Source organism: Pseudophryne corroboree, chromosome 3, assembly GCF_028390025.1.
Source record: "Pseudophryne corroboree isolate aPseCor3 chromosome 3, aPseCor3.hap2, whole genome shotgun sequence".
Classification (NCBI taxonomy): domain Eukaryota; kingdom Metazoa; phylum Chordata; class Amphibia; order Anura; family Myobatrachidae; genus Pseudophryne; species Pseudophryne corroboree.
Genome location: NC_086446.1, coordinates 126,742,221 through 126,752,206, shown reverse-complemented (window position 1 = coordinate 126,752,206; position 9,986 = coordinate 126,742,221). Strand labels below are relative to the sequence as shown.

At 44.5% G+C, this 9,986-nt stretch overlaps 1 long non-coding RNA gene across 3 annotated transcripts; it reads right to left on the bottom strand.

Annotated features, from left to right (window-relative positions):
* Positions 1-723: 723 nt before the first annotated feature.
* On the bottom strand, positions 724-5,534 carry LOC135054956 (uncharacterized). Of its 3 annotated transcripts, XR_010243604.1 has the most exons (3): positions 5,111-5,534; positions 2,443-2,581; positions 724-1,214 (listed from the first exon to the last, which is right to left on the bottom strand). It is a non-coding gene; the product is annotated as an uncharacterized LOC135054956 (long non-coding RNA). The 3 variants fall into 3 exon arrangements; XR_010243602.1 differs by having other exon boundaries at positions 724-2,581; XR_010243603.1 differs by having other exon boundaries at positions 724-2,578.
* Between the last annotated feature and the right edge of the window lie 4,452 nt (positions 5,535-9,986).

Genomic DNA, 9,986 nt, shown 5'->3' with positions numbered 1-9,986 from the left:
TATTCTCCTTTCATAGTGGGGAACCAGTACCATTCTCCACCAGATGGTCCTAACAACAAAGGCATTACAATATATTTACACATTTGAATAACTTTGGTTACATTATACATAGTTAAAATACCTTGGCATATGGTGTCATTACAAATCATTTTAGCAGCTTCCAAGTGTATCCAAGCGTCCCTGGACACACTTGTATTAAAAATTGTTCTCCATACTTGTTCATTTCCGGTCATTAGCATAGTTTGCATAACGCCTTTTTGTTGTTGCTCATACATAGTCTGTAGTGTACAGACGGTCCAATTTATAAATTTAGTAATGTTGGTATCAAATCCAACAGCAAAATCATTACTAGCATTAATTAGCTGGTTCATTAAAGTATCTATTCCAGCCGATATTTTGGCTGGCTCAAAAATAGTAGGCATCCATTTTGCTTGTAATGTAAGTCCGTCATTTAATTTACTACCGGCGCTATGCATCCTATTGGCTAATGTTTCAATATCTATCCCATTTAATACTCCTGTTAGAGTCCCATATCCTCCCAACAATGTATCATACCAGGCACGTCGTTGCCGGGATATACATTGTCTATTATTGGGAGGGAAAACAACTTGTGTGACTAACACAGTCTTTTGAGCTTGTGTACCTACATTTTCACATGTAGATGGTAATCTTTTAACATGTCCAATATCGATTCGTGATGCATTGATATCAATAAACATTAAATCTTGTGCCCACCACGTTCGATTTTTTATTTCAGTAGCATTATGACATACCAAAATTAAAACGTCTTTTACAGCTAACCGAAATGTGGTTGCTCCTTGTTTAGAACAATTCTTATATTCTTTATTCTTCTCTTCTTTAGGGAGAAATCGGAACCTATAAGGTTTGGAACAGCAACTTATATTTACTGCAGCATTAATTGTGATATTGCCTTCTGACTGATGTAATTCAAATGTAGGTCGATATCTGTTTCTTTGTGGATCAGGCGGTCCAGCCCACATCGTTCCTGGAATTGTTATATTTACTATATTAGTACAGCGCTGATTGGCCTGACAAGTGAAATTATCTTGGGTTCTTGGTATGGTGGCATTGTTCCATCCCCACCGTACAGTATGCAACTCTCGTTTCTCTATCTTCAATCCAGGTGTCCATGTACTAGAGGGGACGACCAATAATACAATTCCAAGGATTCCAAGACTGAGCCTCACGACTATCTAAAGGTACAAAATCAGTGTAAGTTACTCTCGCAAATAACATTTTTCTTGAGGTACATATTCCCATTTCTCTTGTCCTGGTTTCATTATTAAGAGTACTCTGTCTTTTCCCACAGCTATAACCTCAGCCGGTTCAGGCGGCCCTTGAGGCTTCTGTACCCAGATTTTTGCTCCTACATTCACAGTGTTAGATGAACCAAAACCTTTGTCTCCTCGAACAGTAAGTTCGGCTGGAGCTTCTCCCAATTGGATAGGCTCTATCAAAATGGGTATTATTAACAATTGTGCCACTCGGTCCCCTTCACAGATTACGCTGGGGTCTGGGCTCAAATTCATCACAACTATTTTAATTTCTCCTTGATAGTCGGGGTCATTTACTCCTCCTATCACTATTATTCCGTTCTTGGCCATACTAGAACGGGTTGACAACTGTCCATAATGATTAGAAGGCATTTTGCAACCTATCCCAGTAGGTATAACCTTAATCCCATAAGGAACAATAACATCAGGGTTTATAGCATACATGTCCAACCCTGCCGACATGAGCGTAGCTCTGTACGGTTCTATCGCCTTTTGTAAATTTTCCAATAAATAAGGCTTTCTACTTTATGTGCTGCCTTGATTGATAAATTGGGGGTCAACATCCTCATCAGAGGAGTTGTGGATTCTGTCAATGGTCGGTTATTTATTATCTGTAAAGCTTCTGAGATATTATCTCTCCATTGCCCAAACTTATCAGATCCATTAACTTTTTTCAGAGTGGATTTTAATAATCCATTCATTCTTTCTATTAACCCTGCTGCTTTCGGGTAATAAGGTATGTGGTACAACCACTCAATATTATGCTCAAGAGCATAATTTTTTTACTTGTTGTCCTGTAAAATGGCTACCATTGTCTGTTTGAATCTGTAAGGGCATACCATAATATTGTACTATAATCTCACGTGTCCTAATAGTACTCCATTGTGTAGCAGTCATACAGGGGAAAGCTACCATTAATCCTGAGTATGTATCTACTGCTGTACATGCAAATTTACACCCTCGACTTTCTGGCAGGGGTCCAATAAAGTCCATCTGCCAGATTTGTCCAGGTAACTTACCTCTTCCAATATGACCCATTACAGTATGGGGCACTTCCCTCTTTTGGGAGTGTTGACACAAGGGACACCGTAAAATCACAGATTTCACAATGTCCAATGTGAGGGGAATACCCCTTTCTTGCGCCCACCTGTAAGTTGCCTTTTCTCCCAGATGTCCACTCTTTTGGTGTGCCCAAAGGGCTGTACCCTGTAACCATGATTCCAATTCCTTCGTCTCTCCTGCCACTTGCTCCTGAGATGACTTAGCAATGGCGGCTTGTGCATCTGCTTGTGAATTAAACAAACGTTCAAGTGAGTCTAATGGTACATGTGCATAAACATGGAATACAGTTACTTTTGTTTGTTTAGTGATAACTTCAATGTCCTCCCAGACTTCCTTTCCCCATAACTCTTTCCCATGAATTTTCCAATCATGTTTCTTCCAGCTCATCATCCATGTGGCTAATCCATTGACTACTGACCATGAATCAGTATAAATATTACATTCACCTCCAATTTCCTGTCTAAGGGCCAAATATACTGCAAATAATTCAGCATATTGGCTACTCTTTCCTTCCCCTTCTATTTCTAATGTCTTAGACATGCGGGGATTAAACACAACTGATCTCCACTTTCTTCTTCCCGCAACATAACGTGCAGATCCATCTGTAAACCATGTGTGACATTGAGATTTGTCGCTTAACTCAGAATAAGGTTTACCCCATTTTACTGGTGATTCTTCCAGCTGTTCTTGAGGAGAAGCTGTACTCACTCCATCTACTGGAATATCTGCAATTTTTTCATGTAAGGATGCCTCTCCCTGTTTTGCCCTTTCTGAAATATACCATTTCCATTTTATAATACTCTGTTCTTGGGCATGCCCTATCCTATTTGACTTTGGATTAGACATTATCCATTGCATAATTGGTATGCGTGGTCTCATCAATACAGAGTGTCCTATTGTTAACTGTTCAGTATCCACTAATGCCCAATAGCAATTGGGTTATTCCAAGCAGTAGTGGTATATCATACCACTCCTGTATCCATTAATTCTTTAATGGTTTTGCTTATTTCTTGATGGCCCCCGGTATACGATATTGTTTCACTGCAATTAATTTAGTTGCAGGTGGGACATGTACTGGGGGCATTTTTACTTTTCCCACCACAATAGGTCTGGCCTGAATACAATAACTTCTGACTCCAAAACTAAATTTTCCTGTATCTAAATAAAGGGTCAGTCCTTTTAAAACATCAATGCCTATAATATATTCTCTAATGGGTACTATTAGTACTCAGCATTTCTTAATAGGTAAATTTCCTATTTTTAGAGGTATTTCCACCTGTACCCCTTCAGTTACTCGACCCTCCCAACCCTGCAATTTTAATTCGGGGTCCTTTAAATCTATTGGGATTTCCATATATTAGGGTAGCCTCCGCCCCTGTGTCAATTAACGCGGGGACCTCTTGTACATTGCCCCGTGACCAATGGATTCCTAATTTGACATAAGGTCTCTCATCATGACGAATCCATACAGGGGCTTGGCTGGCTACCTATGCATCACCCTCTGAATCTTCCTGTTCCTCGGGAGGAGCAGTAGGCTTCAAATTTTGCAACATCTTGTCTATCTACATTAATCCCTCCAGCGCCATCCTCTACCAAACGGACCAGCCAGGTAAGGACGCCTTCCCCGGGGCGTTGTGAAAATTTGGTCAATAGTTCCAGAACTTCATTTTGAGTGAAATCTTGCAGTATAATTTTCTCTTTGAGGACTGCCTGCCCTCCACCTTCTGCAACCTTAGTTAATTGCCTGCGCGAGACAGGACAAGCATTTGCCCCAGGAGGGTCAATGACAGGATTGGGAGGATTCCATCCCCCCTTGTCCTCTCCCTCCTCCTCACTACTACTATCCCATACATCACCATCCCATATATCGGGATCCCATTGAAGATCGGCAGAAGCAATAATTGCTCGTACTTTTCGGGTGTTTACCCTTCCCTTTCTTTTTTTATATTTGTTCTGGGCTACTTTGACAGCAGCCTTCTCGGCAACAATCTGATATTTCTGGGCTTTTTCTGATAACATCTGATTGCTGCACTGTAACAATCCTATCTTTCCTTGTTGTTCAATTACTGTTTGTTCTATATCTAAATAACGTGATTGTAACTGCTCATATCTTTGGTGCATTTTACGGTATACTGATACTAGTATCCAGCACCGTCTTCCCAGCGCCATTACATCACCTGCCTTGGCAGGGACCCCCTCAAGTACATATACAACATCGAGGGGTTCTGCATTATTGAGTTTACCATCCCATGATTCTGCTAAACCTGACATTATTAACTCCTGTGCTATAATATTGTAGGGACTTTCAGTCCACCCTGGGATGGTGATTTGCTCCGCTCCAGCCTTTTTTCCCTTACGAAACATCCTTACCGTGCTATGTTGTTATATATCAGCGAAAACTTGGCAACCTGCCAATTGACAAAACTTTGCACAGAGGTAAGTCTGGCCAGGACCCACCACTGTACAAAAGCGTTTTACACTATCAGTATCCTACACCAAGATATAAGAAAACATAGATCCTGCCGACTACGCCAAAAATGTCTTGCTGTATAGAACTAGGGTGTGTGAGATTGCTCAATACATTCTGCGCTCACTGTTGCCCAGAACAGGCTTACACTTTAATGCAGCAAAACAAACAACACTTTTATTTCTCAATAGTAAATCATTTATTAGTTCTTATAGTATTTTCGTCAGTTATTAATACATAATCATAAATATAGGTATAATATCAAGAAACTACATCAATATCTTACCGAATATTGTAGCATCACTTGAGCACTCTGGATCGGGGAATCTCAGGACGATCGTCTCAAGGGGAAATTCGGTATTCACACGCAGCACGTCTGCTAGCGTCTCAGGTGGATTCTGAAATTCCCCTAACATTCCCCGTCCTTTATACAAAACTAAAAACACAATCTATCCATATGTGGGTACATTCCGGGGTTCTGAAACATCTTATCTAACTGAAAATGACAACATGAGTCCTTGTCTATAACAAACTGAAAATAACAACACGAGTCCTTGTCTATTCTAAGAATCCTTCTTCTAGCATGAGACAAACACCCTTTCATAAGACAAACACCCTTGCTATTCTCTTGTCATTATGTGGCATAGTTACTGCGGCACAAAATGGAAGTCAGTCAGAAAACCCCACTCTCACCCTTTCATATCACACTCGTATCACACCTACCATACCGTACTGCTATATATGGTATACTGGTGGTCACCGTGTCAGCAAACTGCAAAACTAAAATGCACCACAGGTATAGAATGTAGATGGATAGTATACTTAATGATGACACAGAGGTAGGTACAGCAGTGGCCTTCCGTACCGTACTGCTATATATAGTATACTGGTGGTCACTGTGTCAGCAAACTGCAAAACTAAAATGCACCACAGGTATAGAATGTAGATGGATAGTATACTTAATGACGACACAGAGGTAGGTACAGCAGTGGCCTTCCGTACCGTACTGCTATATATAGTATACTGGTGGTCACTGTGTCAGCAAACTGCAAAACTAAAATGCACCACAGGTATAGAATGTAGATGGATAGTATACTTAATGACGACACAGAGGTAGGTACAGCAGGTGCCTTCCGTACCGTACTGCTATATATAGTGTACTGGTGGTCACTGTGTCAGCAAACTGCAAAACTAAAATGCACCACAGGTATAGAATGTAGATGGATAGTATACTTAATGACGACACAGAGGTAGGTACAGCAGGTGCCTTCCGTACCGTACTGCTATATATAGTATACTGGTGGTCACTGTGTCAGCAAACTGCAAAACTAAAATGCACCACAGGTATAGAATGTAGATGGATAGTATACTTAATGACGACACAGAGGTAGGTACAGCAGTGGCCTTCCGTACCGTACTGCTATATATAGTATACTGGTGGTCACTGTGTCAGCAAACTGCAAAACTAAAATGCACCACAGGTATAGAATGTAGATGGATAGTATACTTAATGACGACACAGAGGTAGGTACAGCAGTGGCCTTCCGTACCGTACTGCTATATATAGTATACTGGTGGTCACTGTGTCAGCAAACTGCAAAACTAAAATGCACCACAGGTATAGAATGTAGATGGATAGTATACTTAATGACGACACAGAGGTAGGTACAGCAGGTGCCTTCCGTACCGTACTGCTATATATAGTATACTGGTGGTCACTGTGTCAGCAAACTGCAAAACTAAAATGCACCACAGGTATAGAATGTAGATGGATAGTATACTTAATGACGACACAGAGGTAGGTACAGCAGTGGCCTTCCGTACCGTACTGCTATATATAGTATACTGGTGGTCACTGTGTCAGCAAACTGCAAAACTAAAATGCACCACAGGTATAGAATGTAGATGGATAGTATACTTAATGACGACACAGAGGTAGGTACAGCAGTGGCCTTCCGTACCGTACTGCTATATATAGTATACTGGTGGTCATTGTGTCAGCAAACTGCAAAACTAAAATGCACCACAGGTATAGAATGTAGATGGATAGTATACTTAATGACGACACAGAGGTAGGTACAGCAGTGGCCTTCCGTACCGTACTGCTATATATACTGGTGGTCACTGTGTCAGCAAGCTGCACAACTGAAATGCACCACAGGTATAGAATCTAGATGGATAGTATACTTAATGACGACACAGAGGTAGGTACAGCAGTGGCCTACTGTACCGTAATGCTATATATTATATACTGGTGGTCACTGGTCAGCAAAACTCTGCACTATACTCCTCCTATATAATATTATATTGGTGGTCCCCAGTCCCCACAATAAAGCAGCACACTGAGCACAGATATGGAGTGTTTTTCAGGCAGACAACGTATACTGGTGGTCACTGTCAGCAAAACTCTGCACTGTACTCCTGCTGTATAATACAGCTGCTCCCCAGTCCCCACAATTAAGCAATAGTGCACAATCAAGTTCAACAATAACGGAGAGGACGCCAGCCACGTCCTCTCCCTAACATTTCTAATGCACGAGTGAAAATGGCGGCGATGCGCGGCTGCTTATATAGAATCCGAATCTCGCGAGAATCCGACAGCGGGATGATGACGTTCGGGCGCGCTCGGGTTAAGGGTAAAGTTCGGGGGGTTCGGTTTCCGAGAAACCGAACCCGCTCATCACTACCTGTGACCCATGTGTCTTGTGCCCAGTCTAAGAAACAACAGGTCGGGCCCAAAACTGGTGCCAGGGGGTCACCTGCGACACCTATGTCTAATGCCCAGTTTAAAACAAAAAAGGCTGGAGACCGAAACTGTTGCCAGGGGGTCCCTTGTGGCCCCTACAACTAGTGCCCAGTCTAACAAACAACAGGCCGGAGCCTGAAACTGGTTCCAAGGGGTCACCTGTTACCCCTGTGTTTAAAGCCCAGTCTAACAAACAACAGGTCGGAGCCTGAAACTGGTGCCAGGGGGTCCCTTGTGGCCCCTACGTCTAGTGCCCAGTCTAACAAATAATAGGCCGGAGCCTGAAACTGGTGGAAGGGGGTCTCCTGTGACCCCTGTGTCTAGTGCCCAGTCTAAGAAACAACAGGTCGGGCCCAAAACTGGTGCCAGGGGGTCACCTGCTACCCTTATGTCTAGTGCCATGTTTAACAAACAACAAGCCGGAGCCTGAAACTGGTTCCAAGGGGTCACCTGTTACCTCTGCGTCTAAAGCCCAGTCTAACAAACAACAGGCCGGAGACTTTAACTGGTGCCAGGGGGTCCTTTGTGGCCCCTACGTCTAGTGCACATTCTAAGAAATAATAGGCCAGAGACTGAAACTGGTGCCAGGGGGTCCCTTGTGGCCCCTACGTCTAGTGCCCAGTCTAACAAATAGGCCGGAGCCCGAAACTGGTGCCAGGGGGTCACCTGTGGCCCCTACAACTAGTGTTCAGTCTAATAAACAACAGGCCGGAGCCTAACACTGGTTCAAGGGGTCACCTGTTACCCCTGCGTCAAAAGCCCAGTCTAAGAAACAACAGGCCGGAGCCTGAAACTGGTGCAAGGGGGTCACCTGCGACCCCTGTGTCTAGTACCCAGTCTAAGAAACACCAGGCTGGGGCTCGGAACTGGTGCCAGGGGGTCCCTTGCGACCCCTACATCTAGTTCCCAGTCTAACAAACAACAGGCCTGAGCAGGAAATTGGTGCCAGTGGGACACCTGCGACCCTGATGTCTAGTGCCTAATCTAACAAACAAAAGGCGGAGCCTGAAACTGGTGCCAGGGGGTTACTTTTGACATCTACGTATAGTGCCCAGTCTAACAAACAACATGCCTGAGTACGAAACTTGTGCCAGGGGGTCACCTGCGACCCCTATGTCTAATGCCCATTCTAAAAAACAAAAAAAGCTGGAGACCGAAACTGGTGCCAGGGGGTCCCTTGTGGCCCCTACGTCAAGTGCCCATTCTAACAAATAATAGGCCGGAGCCTGAAACTGGTGCAAGGGGGTCACCTGTGACCCCTGTGTCTAGTGCTCAGTCTAAGAAACACCAGGCCGGAGCTAAGAACTGGTGCCAGGGGGTCACCTGCGACCACTACATCTAGTGCCCAGTCTACCAAACAACAGGCCGGAGCTTGAAACTGGTGCCAGTGGGACACCTGCGACCCTGATGTCTAGTGCCTAGTCTAATAAACAACAGGCCGGAGCCCGAAACTGGTACCAGGGGGTCCCTTTCGACCTATACGTATAGTGCCCAGTCTGACTAATCACATGCCTGAGTACGAAACTGGTGCCAAGGGGTCACCTGCGACCCCTATGTCTAATGCCCAGTCTAAAAAACAAAAGGCTGGAGATCGAAACTGGTGCCAGGGGGTCCCTTGTGGCCCCTACAACTAGTGCCAAGTCTAAAAAAAAAAACAGGCCGGAGCCTGAAACTGGTTCCAAGGAGTCACCTGCGACCCCTGTGTCTAAAGCCCAATCTAACAAACAGGCCGGAGCCTGAAACTAGTGCCAGGCGGTCACCTGTGACCCCTGTGTCTAGTGCCCAGTCTAAGAAACAGGTCGGGCCCAAAACTGGTGCCAGGGGGTTACCTACGACCCCTGCGTCTAGAGCTCAGTCTAACAAACAACAGGCCGGAGTCTGAAACTGGTGCCAGGGGGTCCCTTGTTGCCTCTACATCTAGTGCCCAGTCTAACAAATAATAGGCCGGAGCCTGAAACTGGTGCACGGGGGTCACCTGCGACCCCTATGTCTAGTGCCCAGTCTAAGAAACAAAAGGATGGAGACCGAAACTGGTGCCAGAGAGTCCTTTGTGGCTCCTACAACGAGTGCCCAGTCTAACAAACAATAGGCTGGAGCCTGAAACTGGTGCCAGGGGGTCCCATGTGGCCCCTACGTCTAGTGCCCAGTCAAAGAAATAATAGGCCGGAGCCTGGAACTGGTGCCAGGGGGTCACCTGCAACCCCTATGTCTAGTGCCCAGTCTAAGAAACAACAGGTCGGAGACCGAAAATGGTGCCAGGGGGTCACTTTTGACCTCTACGTATAGTGCCCAGTCTAACTAACAACATGCCTGAGTACGAAACTGGTGCCAGGGGTCCCTTTCGACCTCTACGTATAGTGCCCAGTCTAACTAATCACATGCCTGAGTATGAAACTGGTGCCAGGGGGTCACCTGC